Raw genomic sequence first — 17,740 nt, 5'->3', positions numbered from 1 at the left:
CCTGAGCCCATCTGCCTGACCTGTCAGGCATCTTGCACTGAAATAAATGCAGGGTAAATGGTCTGTCCCACTTTATTCTGTGGCTTGCTCTTGCCTGCCTTGACAGTCTAATCTGAACAGTACCAGCCTTGGACATACCTCTTTTCTCACTATCTCTTTAGGTTTACCCCAACTCCCTCACTGGTTTAATGCCTCCCGAGTGGAACTAGCAAATCTCTCTGCTCATCAGGACCCCATGCTTTCCCCTTCCTATGCCATTGGTACCAATGTACAATGTCCTCCCACTGGCTGTTCTCCCCTTTGAGAATATTCTGCTCCCTCTGTGAGACATCCTTGACCCTAGCATCAGGGAGGCACCACCCCATTCTGATGTCTCACTGTCAGCTGCAGAAATGGCAGACTGTGCCCCTGACTAGAGTGTCCCCCCTAACACCATCGTTTGCGTGGAACTGGATATACCTTACATTATGTTAGAGCCAGTCTCAGTTGCAGTAACTTGGCAGTCAGTGCTATATTCCCCTGAAAGTCTATTACCCCCTGCATTTTCCAAAACAGTACACTTGTTTGAGCTGGGGATAACCACTGGATATTCCTGCAGTATTTGCCTACCCCTCCTAGTTTTCCTAGAGGTAACCCATCTACCTGACTGTATCTGCAGTATCCTGCAATCCTGAGACTGCCACCTATCACACACCCCGGCTCCTGTCAATTCCTCACTGCCTTTAATCACTCCTCCACCAATCCATGTGATCTGATAGGATTTGCAAAGACACTTCCTGCAGACACAATCATCAGGATCATTGAAACTCTCTCTAATCTCCAACATCTGACAGGAACAGCACACCACTCTACAACAGGCCATCTCTCCGTCTTAACAATCTACAGACCAAGACAAAGGCACAGTCTTACTGCTCGAAAAATACTGCCCGAGAATAACTTAATGCTTACGCTTTATATTTTAAACATTTAAACAACAGACCGAAAGACATGAAAAAGAAACCCTCACATTTCTCAATATTAATATAATAAAACCGTCTAAAATTGATATTTCAAGAGACTGAAACCCACTGAGCTGATCCGGCTGTGAGCAGCTCAGAGAGAGAGGTCTCTCGGAGGGCAGCTGTGAAATGTCACTGTTTGTTTCTCTTTTCTCCAAGCTGCATTTCCGAGCGGTTTATACCTTCACAACCAGTCAGCTGGGAGAGGTCACTGCTCGGTTTTATTCACTGGAGGTTGTCTTTGCTGTCCAGACCAGTATTTATTGGCCACCTTTATGTGTCTTGGAGAAAGTGGTGGTGAACGGCCTCCCCGAAATGCTGCAGTCCATGTACACCACAGTGATGTTTGGACAACAATCCCCCACTAGACCCACATCCCCCCCTGTCTCTGTAATCCCTCTCCAGCTTCAGAAATTGCATGTGTGTAATTTTACCTCAAATTGTACACGGAGAATGATGGAGCTTTTTTAAAAATAATACATTGCTAAAAAGGGAGGCAATGGCCAGATGATATTCTTGCTAGACGAGTAATATGAGCAATCTTCCGAGGATTAGGGTTAGATGGTAGCATCATGGCTGATGGTGGCATCAGATATCAATAAAATCTCGAATGAAAAGGCTAGTGATGACCATGAAACTATTGTCGACTGTTAGGAAAAAACCCATCTGGTTCACTAATGCCCTTTAGGGAAGGAAACTGTCATCCTCACCCGGTCTGGCCAACATGTGACTCCAGACCCACAGCAATGTGGTTAACTCCCAACTGCCCTCAGGGTAAACATCCACATCTGAGTGAATAAACAAAAAGAGATTTATATTTAAATCGCAGAGGAAAGCTTTTTTAAAAACAAAATTGTGTTTTCAAACTTTAAAAAAAATCACCTTGGTCAGATGGCACTATAGACGCTGCAATAATCAGGGAGAATATAAGGAACAAATATACAGAGAGATCTCCGATATACAGTCACAACAATAAAGTTATAGTAGTAGGTGATTACGATAGTGTGAAAGGTTTGGTTGGTAAAGAATGTGTTAAATGAGTTCAAGAAATGTTCTTTATCAATATTTAAATGTTCCTATCAGGAAGCAAGCAACACCTGACCTTTTCTTGTCTGATCAGACAGGGCAAGTGACGGAAGTGATAGGACGGGAACAGTTTGGGTGAGAGGTAATTGTGGGCACCATGGAGAAATATTTGTATAATCGATAACTACAGGTGAGCTGCCTGATGACTGGAGAGTGGCTAATGTTGTACCTTTGTTAAAGAAGGGTATAATGAGCAGCCTAGGAACTGTAGACCTCAGTGGTGGGTAAGCCGTTGGAGGCGATTCAGAAGGATAGGATTTGCATGTATTTGGAGAGTTAAGGAATGATTAGGGACACTCAACATGGTTACTTAACAGGGTGTCTCACAGACTTGATTGAGATTTTTAAGGTAGTCACCAAGAAGATCGATGAGGGCAGAGCGGCAGACATTGTTTATTTGGACTTTAGTAAAGCCTTTAAAAAGGTTGTGCAGGGGAGACGAAGTTGTAAAGTTCGATCCCATGGGATTCAGCAAGAGCTTGCCAACTGGATACAAAATGAGCTTAACAATAGGAGACAGTAATAGTGGAGGGTTGTTTTTCACACTGGAGGCCCGTGACCAGCAGTGTTCTCTAGGAATCGGTGCTGGGTCCATTTTTGTTTGTCATGTGTGTAGATGGTTTGAATTAGAATATACAAAGCATGGTTTGTTTGTGGGTGACATCAAAAACTGTTAAGGTAGACAGTAACAAAAGGTTATCCACGAATACGGAGGGATCCTGATCAATTGGGTGAATGGGCTGAAATGTGGCAGATGGAATTTAATTTGAATAAATATAAGATATTATATTTTAATAAAACAAACATCTCCTTTAGCCTCATTAATTAATTACACTAATTAAAAGTAAGGCCTTGAATAGTGATGTGGAACAAAGAGACCGAGGGGTTCAGGTCTTTGCAGTTTGTGTCACATGTAGACAGGGTGGTTAAGTGGGTGTTTAGCACGCTTACCTTCATTGCTCAGACCTTTAGGTATAGGAGTTGGGACCCTGCCATGAGGTTATACATGATGTTGGTGAGGCCTCTTCACTGTGTTCAGCTCTGGTCCCCCTGTTAGAGGAAGGATGTTATTAAATTGGAGAAGGTTCAGAAGATGTTTCCCAGGATGTTGCCATGAATGGAGGGATTGTTTTAGAAGGAGAGGATGGATAGGCTGGGATGTCTGTCACTGGAGAGCAGGAGGTTGAGGGGTGGCCTTATTAGAGGTTTATAAAATCATGGAGTGTGTAGATAAGATGAATGGCTGCATGGGAGGGGGATTCAAGACACCGGTGCATACAGTTTGAGAAGAGATGACAAAGATTTTAAAAAGACATGAGTTTTTCTATTTTTGCACTTATGGGTTGAACTTCCAGAGGAAGTGGTAGCTGTGAATACAATTACAATACTTAAAAGATATTTGGATAAGTACATAAATAGGAAATATTTGGAGGGATATAGGCCAAGCAGAGGCAGGTGTGATTAGTTTAGGTGGAATTATAGTCGACATGGATTGGTTAGACCACAGGGTCCATTTCCATGATATATAACTTTGAAACTCTTAACTCTCGGTGTCTTCGTGTTCACAACTCTCCCTATCACTGTCACCTCATGAAGCTTCACAACTCTACCTTATCTCTGCTATCATAAGCATCTCTGTAACATCCTCCAATCACACAATCCTCCCTATCTCTGTAATCTCGATCCCCACAAATCTCTCTGCTAAGTGCCTTTCTGTAATTCCAGCCTTGAGGATAGCCCATTTTTAACTCAGGTTCCTGCACCCTGAGCTCCAGAATTTCCTACTAAACCTCTCTGCTCATTTGCCTCCCCAAAACATTAACCAATCATCTATCATCTATTCTAATATCAAAAAGGTATGAGATGATCGCAGCGGGCATGTATGCTTGATGACCAATATGGATAAGATGGGGGCATTGTGTTCAACAGTTTAATACCAGAGACTCTGATCCCATTTTATTCCGTGTTTCTCAGTGATTCCCTCTTTTTGAAGCAGACATGAGTGAGAAGCAGTGGAGAATGTAAATGATACATGGTCTGCATAGTGAGAGGATTCCACCACCACTGGCTGTTTACCCTCCAGCTCCACAATGTCCAATAACCTATCCATGCTATCGCGGATCCTGGCACCAGGGAGGTAACATACTATCCTCGATTCATGTCTGTGGCCACAGAAGTGCCTGTCTGTACCCCTGACTATTGAATCCCCGTTATTCTCTTTCCTCCTGTTCGGTGCAGAATCCGAAGAGGGATACAGTATCTGTTTGATAATGGGATGATCACTGGGAACTCCTGCATTTACTTCCTGAGCCTTTCACTTGATCTGATAGTCATCCATTCCCTTTCCTAACTCACTGAACGCGCTGTCCATAACATCCTCAATATTGCAGATGCTCCACAGTGAGTCCACTCACAGCTTCAGATCTGAAAAGCAGTTTCCCAGTAACTGCAGATGGGCACACTTCCTGCACATATTGTCGCCAGGGACACTGGAAGCATCCCTTATTTCCCACATTGTACAAGAGGAGAACACCGCGGATCTGAGGTCTCCTGTAACAATGTCTCTCTAGATTCAGCTAGTTCTCCCATCGCGAGAACTTAAATGAGCTAGCAACCTTTCTTTACTTCAAGCATGTCCATTATAATCTAAATCCCCGACCTTTACTTAAGCTGACATGTTATACTTTAAAACCTGTTACAAAATATTCAGCAGGTATCTCATAAAAATTGGCTATTCCCATTGGGAGCATGTGAATTTCTGAATGGCCTGAACTAAACCTGAGTTTCAGCATCACCTTCTCCCTGTCTCACCTCATTGTTTTCACCCAATTCCAAAACACACTCACTGAGCCAAGCAGCACTCTCAGTGCAGCCCTGTCATTTTCAGTTGTCAGAATCTGGAACATTCCACCTGAAAAGATGCTGGAATTTGAGTCCATAAGGAATTTATTGGGTAGTTTGCAGAGAACTGAAAATAAGGAGTTTACAGGTTAACATTACGAAGTGGGTGATTGGGGACTAAATCTGACAGTTCCTGCAAAGAGATGAGGTGCAATTTGGATAAATCTGTGCTCCCCCTCAGGGCAATATCTCCTTCCTCAGCTGCAGGGCCCAGAACAGAGCACACACCCAAAGGGTGATCCAGCCACAAATTTGTCCATCTCTCTGATTTTTGCTTGGCAAAAGTATTGAAGATATTTTCTCACAGACAGAACAGACAAACCTTTCTGTTTCCACAGTTAAATGCCAATTATATTCAGGTCCTGATGTCTCTGCTGACTGTAAAAACCTGTTTCTGAGATCCCAGTCTCAATTAATATCCCATAAAATGAATTCACACAACAAAACTCACAGTCAGTGCAGGATGAATAGTAAAGACAAATATTTATTTTGCACCTAACCTACACGTCTGAAAACTAGGGGCAATTTAGCTCCCAGTGCAATGGCAAAGGAGATACGGGTTAAAGAGTGAATAATAGGTGGGGACAGAGCCCGAAGGAACATTTGGAAAGAAAAGGACTGGATAGCGATCTGGCTGGGAGAGTGCATAGCTGTTAATGGAGGGAACAGGAACCGGTGTCTGGCAGCATCTCAGTGGATGGGATGGAAATGGTGGCTGATGAACGTTCTGCCGCAAAAAAGACCCTGAGCTTCCAGTTGCCTGCCACTTCAACACACGAGCCTGTTCCCTGGCAAACATCCCTGTCTCATACTTACTGCAATGTTCCAGTGAAGCTTGATACAAACTGGCAGAACACTCCAGAACATACCAAATGGCTCCGTATTTCAATTACAGCAATTTCCCCTCCCATGTGGTCAACAATACCCTCCACCGTATCTCCTCTACTTCCCACACCTCCACCCTTGAACCCAACTCCTTCAACTGCAACAAGGATAGAATCCCCCAAGTCCTCACATTCCACCCAGGTACAACACATCATCCTCCACCATTTCCACCACCTACAATCAGACCCCATCAGAGATATATTTCCCTCCCCAGCCCTTTCAGCATTCCTCAGAGACCATTCTCTCGGTGACTACCTTGTTAGATCCATGCTCCCCACCAACCCATCCTCTACTCCCAGCACCTTCGCTCGCCATAGCAAGAGGTGGAAAACCTGTGCCCACACCTTCCCCTCACCTCCATCCAAGGCACCACAGGATCCTTCCACATTCAGCAGAGATAGTTCTTACATTCAAACATTTCACCTATTGAGTCCTTTGCTCTCGATGTGGTCTCCTCTACAGTGGGGAGACAGGACGCCAACTTGCGGAATATTTCAGGGAACATTTCTGGGACACGTACCAACCAACCACACTGCCCTGTGGCCGACAACTTCAACGGCCCCTCCCACTCAGCCAAGGACATGCAGATTCTGGGCTGCCTCCATTGCCAAATCGAGCCACCCGAAGCTTGGAGGAATAACACCTCATCGTCCGCCATGGGACCCTTCAACCACACAGCATCAATGTTTCCTCATCTCCCCTCACCCTACCTTATCCTAGCTCCAACCCTCCAACTCGGCACTGGCCTCTTGAACTGACCCACCTGTCCATCTTCCTTCCCCATTATCGACTCCACCCTCTCACCATTACCTCCCATCTGCATCTACCTATTGCCTTCCTAGCTCCCCTCCCCCAACCCTCCCCTCCCCCCTCCCCCCCAACCCTCCCCCCCCCCCCGTCCTATTTATCTCTCAGCACTCTTTCCCACACCGCACATTCCTGATGAAGGGCATATACCTAAAACGTCGATTCTCCAGCTACTTGGATGCTGCCTGACCTGCTGTGCGTTTCCAGTGCCACATGTTAACGAAGCTAGAAGAACAAAACCGCATCACCCACTCGGGGACCCTTCAGCCTTTTGGCCTCAATATCAAATTCAATAATTTTAGATCCTGAACTCTCCCACGTCCTAGCATCCTAGCCCCCTACCCCACACACTCGGCCTTGTTATTACATAGCCTGCTATTACACACTATCTGTGATTAGCCACTAACAGTCCCCATAAACAGCTATTCACCCTCCCCCAGCCAGATCGATATACATTCCTTTGCCCAATTTCTCCTATCTCTCTCTTTGGGCTCTATTCCCAATCATTTACTCTTTAACCTATACCTTCTGCATATAAACCAACATTTTTTTCTCAGTCACATCAGTTCTGAGGAAGGTTCATAGGATCAGAAATGTTGACTCTGACTTGTCTTCACGGATGCTGCCAGACCTGCTGAGCTTTTCCAGCACTTTCTGGTTGTTGTTCATAATTTCCATCATCCACAGTGTCTTCTGGTTTTTATTTAGCGGGAGCTTGTAATTCATGTCAAGCAGCCTACACCGTGTGTTTATAAACCGCCCCAGTACCCACAAAATCCATTTTTCTCCCAGTCTATGCCACTCCCATCACACTCACTGAGTCCCCCCCTCACAGTGACACTGCGCCTGCACAGCTCATGGTCACGTGCTGGCCTGCTGGCCACACCCCTCATTCACTTCTATTGGCTGGAGGATCACGCCAACTCTCCTACTGGTCTGCAGCTGCTGTCAATCACCTGGCATTGTGTCATGTTGGTGGGATCCTCCCATACTTGTTGGAGGCTGAAGGGTGACCTCTGAGTCTTATAAAACCATGAGGGGCATGAATGGGATAAATAGACAGGTCCAGAACGAGAGAGCATAGGTTTAAGTTGACAGGGAAAATATTTAAAAGGGACCTAAGGGGCAACTTCTGTCAATCAGAGGATGCTGCATGCATGGAATTTTCGGTCAGGACAAGTGGTGGAGCCTGGTACGCATCTGAATGGGTATATGAATAGGAAGGGTATAGAGGGATATATGCCAAGTGCTGGCAAATAGGACTTGATTAGGTTAAGACATCTGGTCAGCATGGACGAGTTTGACCAAAGGGTCTGTTTCTGTGCAGTACATCTCTATGGCTCTGCGGTGGGATGAGCTTCATCATTCACAGTGAATGGGGCAGTATCACAGAGCATAAGGGCTGGGGGCTATTCAGCCCATTTGAGCTGTACTCTCTCTCTGCAGATGCTGCAAATCTGTCCCAACTCCCCTCCCATCTGTCCATAGCCCTCCAAATCTTTCCTTAAAAAGTTGAATTCCAAATTTGTTTTGACAGTAACTGTTGAATCTGCATTCAGCTGTTGTTCAACTGTTCCAGATGCACAGAACTGACTCAGTAAAATAATCTTCTCATTTTTACCTTGCATTATTTGCCAGTTACATGAATGTAGTTACTAAAAATTGTGAGAAACCTTCTACTTTCCCTCTCTGTCAACTAAATATCCTGGAGACAAATCTGCTCCTGGTCGAAATCACGATAGGGGGAGGTTGAATAGGCTGGGGCTGTTTTCCCTGGCGTGTCAGAGGCTGAGGGATGACCTCACAGAGGTACATAAAATCATGAGCGGCATGGACAGGATAAATAAGATAAATAGACAAAGTCTCCTCCCTGGAGTGGGGGCTTCCAGAACTAGAGGGCATTGGTTTAGGGTGGGAGGGGAAATATATAAAAGAGACCTGAGGGGCAACGTTTACACACAGAGGGTGGTACGTGTGTGGAATGAGTGGCCAGAGGAAGTGGTGGAGGCTAGTACAATTGCAACATTTAAAAGACATCTAGATACGTATATGAATAGGAAAGATTTGGAGGGATATGGGCCGGGTGCTGGAAGGTGGGATAGATTGGGCTGGAATATCTGGTTGGCATGGATAGGTTGGACCGAAGGGACTGTTTCTGTGCTGTATATCTCTGTGATGAATGACCTTTCAGCCATTTTTTTTTAATCCAAATAGCTACTTCTCCCCGTATTCTATGATGTTGAACTTGCTAACCAGTCTGTTGTTATGTGGAACATTGTGTCTTCCTGAAGTCCATGTTAACGATGTCCATGCACAAAGCCATGCTGATTCTCCCCAATTATTTGCCTTTCCAATTACATGCAAATCCTGTCCCTTAGAATCCCTTCCAACAACTTGTCTGCCACTGACTTCAGGCTCACCGGTCTATAGTTCCCTGGCTTTTCCTTACCACCTTTCTCAAATAATGGCACACATCTTCCAGCACCTCACCTGTGGTTATTGATGACACAAATATCTCAGGGAGGGGCCCAACAATCACTTCCCTAGCTTCCCACAAATTCGTGGGATACATCTGATCAGGTCCCAGGGATTTATCCACCTTTATCCATTTTAAGAGATTCAGGGTATCCTCCTCTGTAACATGGACACTTGCCAAGTTATCACTATTTATTTGTGCAAATTCTCTAGCTTCCATACCGTTTTTCAGTAAAAACCAATGTGTAATATTCATATAGAATCTTTCCAACCTCCTGCGGTTCCATAGTCAGTCTTGTTAATCTTTGAGGGTCCCTATTCTCTGCCTGGTCACTATTTCTAGAATCTCTTTAGATTCTCCTTAAACCTATTTCCCAAAGCCATCGCTTGTCCCCTTTTTGCCCTCCTGGTTTCCCTCAAGTATTCTCCTACTGTCTCTATACTCCTCCAGGGATCCACTCAAACCCAGCTGTCTGTACCTGCCATATCCCTCCTTAATTTTCTCTCGACAGGCAGCATTCTCTACGCCTCCCAGCCTTGCACTTAACAGGAACATACTGTCTGTGTACTCTCATTGTCTCATTTTTACAGGTCTATGGAGGCAATGGCAGATATGGACAGAGAATCAATCATTCTCAGTAAAGAGGAAGTGCTGGGAATGGTAACAGCCTAAAGGTAAAAGGGGTGTCTGGCCGTGATGGAATGCATCCCAGGGACTAAAAGAGATGGCCGGGAAATAGAAAATGTGTTCATGATAATTCGCGAAAATTTGCTGGACTCTGGGATGTATCTGACAGATTGGAAAGCTGCAAATGTGATGCCACTATTTAAAAAAAAACACCCATTAGTTTAACTTCTGTAGTGGAGAAAATGCTTGAACCTCTCAAGGAAGTAGTAGCGAGTTATCTGGGCAGAAACTATCCCATTGAGCAGACACAGCATGGATTCATGAAAGGCAGCTCATGTTTAACGCATTTACTTGAACTATTTGAGGACATCACAAATGCATTGGACAAAGGGGACCCGGTGGATGTGGTGTATTTGGATTTCCAGAAAGTAATCGACAAGTTGCCACATGAAAGGCTGCTGTATAAGATAAAGGCTGCACGGCGTTATGGCTAATGTATTAGCATGGATATAGGATGGGTTAACCAACAAAAAGTAAAGAATGGGGATAAATGGGTGTTTGGATTAGTGTTGGCACCACAACTGTTTACAATTTACACAAATGTTTTGGAGTTGAGGACCAAGTGTACGGTGTCAGAGTTCAGATTTGATACAAAGATGAGGTAGAGCAATGTGTGCAGAGGCCACCGTAAGTCTGCACAGGGATACAGATAGGTTGAGTCAGTGGGTAAGGATCTGGCAGATGGAGGATAATGTTGGGAAATGTGGGGTCATCCATTTTGGTCGAACTAACAGCAAACTGGATGATGAAATGGTGAAAACGTGCAGCATGCTGCCGTGCAGAGGGAGCTGGGTGTCCTTGTGCATGAATCACAGGAAGTTGGTTTGCAGGTGCAGCAGGTAATTAAGGCAGTGAACGGAATATTGTGCTTCCTTGCTAGAGGGATGGTTATGCTGCAGCTGTACAGGCCACACCTGGAGTACTGTGTACAGGTTTGATCACCTTACTTCAGCAAAGATGTACTGACACTGGAGGGGGTGCAGAGGAGGGTCACTAGTTTGGGTCTGGAGTTGAGAGGGTTGGTGTATGTGGAGAGAAAACTAGTTCTATACTCATTGTAATTTAGAAGAATGGGAGGTTGGATGGGAAAAAAAACAAAATTATGAAGGGAGTAAGTAAGATAGAAGCAGGGAGTTTATTTTCACCAGGGGTGGGTGAAACTAGAGAACATAGCGTCAAAATAAGGTGGAGCAGATTTAGGACTGAGTTTAGGAGTAACTTCTTCAGCTGAAGGGTTGTGAATCTGTGGAATTCCCTGCTGAGTGAAGCAGCTGAGCTATCAACTTTATTTGCCTTTAAGGCAAAAGGTAGATTTGTGAACAGGAAAGGAATTAAGGGTTATGGTGAGAGAGCCAGGAATGTGGAGCTGAGGCCATGAAAAGATCAACCCTGATCTTATTGAATGGCAGAGCAGGTTTGCGGGGTCAGATGAAAGTTTTTGCCTTGTGCCATCAAAATTGACCTTTGAAAAGTTAAGTTTCTAAATTGGATAATCTGGTCTATTATTTTCTGTAACTATTTTAAAACTAGTAGAATTATCAGAGAATCCCAGAATCCCAACAGTGTGGAATGAGACCATTCGGCCCATCACATCGATACTGACGCTCAGAGCCTCCTAACCTCCCCCTGTAACGTTGCATTTTCCAGGGCCACCCAACGTACAAATCCCTGAACACTACGGGCAATTCAGCCTGGATAATCCAATCTACCCTGCACATCTTTGGACTGTGGGAGGAAACCAGAGAACCCGGATGAAATCCATGCAGACAACCCCAATAAGGTGATCATCCCTTTCTTATTTCCCAGTTCCATCCAAATAACTTCACTGGGCGTACTCCCATGAATATCCTCCCTAAGCACAAACATAATGCTATCCCTAATCAAAAACGCTACTCCCCCTCCTCTCTTGGCCCCGTTTCTATTCTTCCTATAGCATCTATACTCTGAAACATTAAGCTGCCAGTCCTATCCATCCCTGAGCCATGTTTCTGTAATACCCATGATATCCCAGTGCCATGTTCAAAACCATACCCTAAGCCCATCTGCCTTCCCTGTCAGGCCTCTTGCATTGAAATAAATGCAGTGTAACTGCTCAGTCTGACCTCATTCTCTGCTTTGCCCTTGCCTGCCTTGACTATTTGACCTCAGAACTGCACCAGCCTCAGACATACCTCTTTTCTAACTATCTATTTGCAATCACACCCACTCCCTCACTGGTTTAATGCCTCCTGAGTAGCATTAACAAATCTCCCTGCCCAGATATTAGACACCTTCCAAATCAGGTACAATCCATCCTTCTTATGCAGGTCAACTCTACTCCAGAGGAGATCACAATGATGCAAAAATGTGAATCATTTTCCCCTGCACCAACCCCTTAGCCACTCATCCAGCACATCCTCCTCTGTAATATGGACATTTTTCAAGATGTCACCATTTATTTCCCCACATTCTATATCGCCCATGTACTTCTTCACAGTAAACACTGATGCAAAGTACTTGTTTCCCTATCTCACCCATCGCCTGAAGCCCCACACAAAGACTGCCTTGCTGATCTCTATTTTCTCCTAGTTAGCCTTTTGTTCTTAATGTATTTATAAAAGCCCTTTGGATTATCCTTAACCCTATTCGCCAAAGCTATCTTATGTCCCCTTTTTGCATCCTGATTTCCCTCTTAATTATACTCCTACTGCCTTTATATTTGAAAATTTTTTGGATTGGAATAAATGCAAAATATTACATCTTGATAAAACAAACCAGGGTAGGACTTAACTCAATAAAAGTAGGATCTTGAGTAGTGATATGGGAATGAAGAGACAGAGGGCTTCACGTCTCGGAAGTTTGTGTCACATGTCGACAGGGTGGTTAAGAAGGTGCTTAGCACACTTACCGTCATTGTTCAGACCTTTGAATACAGGAGTTGGGACGTTATATTGAGAATGTACAGGATGTTGGAGAGGCCTTTTCTGGAATACTCTGTCCAGTTCTGGTTGTGCTGTTATAGGAAGGATATTATTAAATCGGAGCAGGTTCAGAAGAGATTTACCAGCATGTTGCCATGAATGGAGGGATTGTGTTCTAAGGAGAGGCTGGATAGGCTGGGAATTTTTTCCACTGCAGTGCAGGAGGTTGAGGGGTGACCTTATTAGAGGTTTATAAAATCAGAAAGTGTGTAGATAAGGTGAATAGCCGGGGGAGAGGGGGATTCAAAACTCGGGTGCATTCATTTTGAAAAGAAATGAGAAAGGTTTGAGAAAAGACATTAGGGTTTAAAAAAAAATTATACGTGTGGAATGAATTTCCAGAGGCAGTGGTAGCCGTGGGCGGCACGGTGGCACAGTGGTTAGCACTGCTGCCTCACAGTGCCAGAGACCCGGGTTCAATTCCCGCCTCAGGCGACTGTGTGGAGTTTGCACGTTCTCCCCGTGTCTGCGTGGGTTTCCTCCGGGTGCTCCGGTTTCCTCCCACAGTCCAAAAATGTGCAGGTCAGGTGAATTGGCCATGCTAAATTGCCCGTAGTGTTAGGTAAAGGGGTACATGTAGGGGTATGGGTGGGTTGCGCTTCGGCGGGGCGGTGAGGACTTGTTGGGCCGAAGGGCCTGTTTCCACACTGTAAGTAATCTAATCTAATCTAATATTTAAAATACATTCAGGTAAGTACATAAATAGGAAATATTTGGATGGATGTGGACCAAGCGGAGGCAGGTACAATTAGTTCAGTTTGGAATTATGGTTGGCATGGACTGGTTGGACCACAGGGCCTGTTTCCTTGCTGTATAACATTATGATTCTAATCCTCACTAACTCTAAATTCCTCCATCCTCAACTCTCCTGATCACTGTCACCTTATCCAGCCTCACAACTCTTCCTTATTTATATAATTCCTCACCAGCCACAGAACGCTCCCTATCTCATGTCCTCCAGTTTCTCAAATCTCTGCGATATGTGCCTTTCTTTAGTTCCAGCCTTGAGGATGCCCTCATTCACTCCGATTGGTTGGAAGACAAACTGGTACGACCTGGTCCTCTAGTACTGCCCTCTGCCCCCTATTGGCCTGCGCTGACATCAATCACACGAGACCCATTGTGAGGTGAGTGGTGGGATCCTCCCTCTCTCTGCCATGGGATGAGGTTCATCATTCACAGTGAATGGGGCAGTATCTCAGAGCACAGGGGCTGGGGGCTATTCAGCCCATTGGGGCTGTACTCTCTCCCTCTGGAGATGCTGCAATTCCCTTCCCATTTGCCCATAGCCCCCCAAATCTTCCCCTAAAAAGTAAAATTCCAAATCTGTTTATGAATAACTGCTGAGTCTGTGTCCAGCTGCCAATCAGACTGTTCCAGATGCTCAGACCTTACTGTTCACATATTATTTGCCAATTACCTGAAAATAGTTACTAAAATTGTGACATTGTTCACAATTCCCTTCTCTCTGCAAATTAAATATCCTAGACACAAATTTGCAGCTGGTCAAACTCACTGCTTAACCTTCTCAGCTCCAAATACAATTATCTGTGCTTCTGATAGCTCTTTACAAAAGAGGAACACATCTTATTTTCATTTATTCGTGTCATAGAGATGTACAGCACAGAAACAGACCTTTGCTCCAATTTGTCCATGCCAACTAGGAATCCTAAACTAATGGAATTCTATTCCCAGCTATTGATCCGTATCCCTCGAAACCGTTCCTATTCATGTACCCAATCAGATGCCTTTCAAATGTTGTAATTGTATCAGCCTCCACTACTTCATCTGGCAGCTCATCCAATACACACACCACACACAGCTTGAAAACTTTGCTCCTCAGATCCCTTTTAAATCTTTGCTCTCTTGACTTAAGCCCATGTGATTTTGTTTTGGAACCACCTAACCTGGGGGGGGGGAAGACCCTGGCTGTTCACCTTATCCATGCCCCTCATGATTTTACAAATCTACATGAAGTCACCTCTCAATCTTTGACTCTCCAGGGAAATTACCCCCAGTCTCTCCCTGTAGCCTAAATCCTCCAACCCTGGCAAAGTCTTTGTCAATCTTGTCTGAATTCTTTCAAGATTAAGAACATCCTTCCCAGAACAGGGGATTTTGAACTTAAAACAGAATTCCTGAAATGGCTTAATCAATGTCCTGTCCAGCCACAATATGATGTCCCAGCTTCTGTATTCAATGCATCGACCAATAAATATAAGCATACCAAACACCACCTTCACTAGTCTGCCTATCTGCGACTCTACTTTCAACGAACAATGAATCTGAACTCCATGGTCTCTTTGTTCAGCAACACTCCGAAGGACTTTACCATTAAGTGTATAAATCCTGCCCTGATTTGCCTTTCCAAAATGCAGCACCTCGCATTTGTCTAAATTGAACTCCGTCTGCCATTCTTTGCTCCAATGGCCCATCTGATCAAGATCCTGTTGTATTCTGAACTAACCTTCTTCGCTGTCCACTATACCTCCAATGTTGGTGTCTTCTGTAAAACCACTGACTATATCTCATATATTCACATCCAAGTCATTTATTTGAGGACCGAATATCCATTCCTGCAGCACACTGCTGCTCACACGCCTCCAGTCCGCAAAGCAACCCTCCATCACCACCCTCTGCCTCCTACCTTCAAGCCAGTTTTGTATCCAAATGGCTAGTTCTCCCAACATTCCATGTTATCTAACCTTGCTAACCAGTCTGCTTTGTGGAACATCGTTCAGTGTCCATATAGACAGCGTCCACAGTCTGTCTTCATCAATCATCTTTGTCACATCTTCAAAAAAACTCAATCAAGTTAGAAAGAGAGAATTACTCACACAAAGTCATGTTGACTATCCTTAATCTTTCCTGGTCTTTCCAAATACATGTAAATCCTATCCCTCATAATCCCTTCCAACAACTTGCCTACCACTGACTTCAGGCTGCCTGTTCTCTTGTTCCCTGGCCTTTCCTTACCACCTTTTTAAAATAACAACACCTGTCTCCCAGCACCTCACCTGTCACAAACGATGAAATAAATACCTCAGGGAGGGGCACTGCTTTCCTAGCTTTCCACAAATTTCTGGGATACACCTGATCAGGACCCAGGGATTTATCCACCTTGATGCCATTTAAGACATCCAGTACCACCTCCTCTGTAACATGGACACTTTTCAAGTTATCACTGTTGTTAACTATCAAGTTCTCCAAACTCTCCAGAAAAGAGTTGCATAGTATCTCTCCCACCTCCTGTTGTTCCACAGATGGCCTTCTTGGTCTTTAAGAAGTTGTATTCTTTGTCTGTTTTTTCTTTTATCCTTGATATATTTGTAGAATCGCTTTGGATTCTACTTAAACCATTTCCTAGAGATATTTCATGTTCCCTTTTTGCTCATCTGATTTCCCTTGAGTATATTCCTGTAAAAACATGAACCTGTCCTCCCAATTCCTCCGCCTCTGCCATATCTGCTTCCAGGAGAAGCAATTCCACTCCAGGACATCCCAGAAAGGATTCCTATTTCAAGGACTGCATTTCCCTCTCACGTGATCAAAAATTCCCTCCAATGCATATCCTCCACTTCCCGTACCTCCACCTTCCCCCCCCACCCCTCCAACCACAATAAGAATATAATCCACCGGTCCTCACCTGCCACCCCATGAATTTCCAGATACAGTGCATTAACCTCTGCAATTTCCGCTACCTACAGTCAGACCCCACCACCAGGCATATATTTCCCTCCCCAGCCCTTTCTATGTTCCACAGAGACCATGGGATATTTGGTGCTGATGTGCTGCCCCACTGATACCTCAGTCACTCACCCTGCCTAATGGTCTAGTGATACTATCACTAGATGGATAATCCAGACACCCAGATAACGTTCTGGGGCTCAGAGTCTGGATCCCGTCACAGCAGACAGTGGAATGTGAATTCAATAAAAATTTGGAAGAAAGAATCTATTAAAGACCATGAATCCATTGTTGATTGTTGCAAAAAAAAACAATGAGATTCACTAATATCCTTCAGGGAAGGAATCTGCCATCCTTACCTGGTCTGACCTACATGTGACTCCAGACCCACAGCAACGTGGTTGAATCTTAACTGCCCTTGAGGCCCAGCCAGTGACACCATCATCCTGTGAATGAATTAAAAAAGGTCAAGTCTTGTATACAATCATACTATTCTCACAGATAAGTGATCTGTTAGTAAATTTGCTTCTCAATTCCCGGCTGACTATTTATTTCTCAGTTCCACCTGTACAACTTGCCTGGATGTACTTCCAGGATTATCCTCCTGAAGCCCAGCCATAATGTTATCCCTCATCAAAACCATCTCACCCCCCTGCTCTGTTGCCCCCTTTCTATCCTTGCTATAGCATCTATACCTTGGAACATTAAGCTGCTGGTCCTAACCATTCCTAAGTCATACCTCTGTAATTGCTGTAATATCCCAGTGCCATGTTCAAAACCATACCCTGAGCTCCTCTGCCCGACCTATCGGGCCTCCTGCATTGAAATAAATGCAGTGTAACTGCTCAGTCCTACCTCATTCTGTGCCTTGCCCTTGCCTGCCTTGACTGTTTGACGCCTGAACTGTACCAGCCTCAGACTTGGCTCTTTCCTCACTCTTTTGAGTTTACCTCCGTTCCTTCACTGGTTTAATGCCTCCTGAATAGCACTAGCAACTCTTCCCTTTCAGTGCAGGTACAATCCAACCTTCTGATGAAGGTCAATTCTACCCCACAAGAGATTTGAATGATCCAACAATGTGAACTCTTCTATTCCTATGTCATTGATAAATAAACAACAGCCTCCCGCAAAATGGTTATTCTCCCCTTTAAGAATATTCTGCTCCCTCTCCGAGGCATCCTTGTACAAAAATTACACATTCGAATAATAAACCTTACACTCATCACATCATTACAAAATGATTACATAACACA

General features: G+C 44.5%; 1 long non-coding RNA gene across 1 annotated transcript in view; it reads right to left on the bottom strand.

Moving 5' to 3' along the window:
* LOC148148433 (uncharacterized) overlaps positions 1-17,740 on the bottom strand; it is a 43,964-nt gene that overhangs the window by 20,755 nt on the left and 5,469 nt on the right. The window lies entirely within an intron of this gene.

This window comes from Chiloscyllium plagiosum, unplaced genomic scaffold (assembly GCF_037043375.1).
Source record: "Chiloscyllium plagiosum isolate Xiang-an unplaced genomic scaffold, Cpla_swu_hap1 HiC_scaffold_13, whole genome shotgun sequence".
NCBI classification, from domain to species: Eukaryota; Metazoa; Chordata; class Chondrichthyes; order Orectolobiformes; family Hemiscylliidae; genus Chiloscyllium; species Chiloscyllium plagiosum.
Note: the sequence above shows the minus strand (reverse complement) of the source record. Positions and strands in the feature narration are given on the sequence as shown.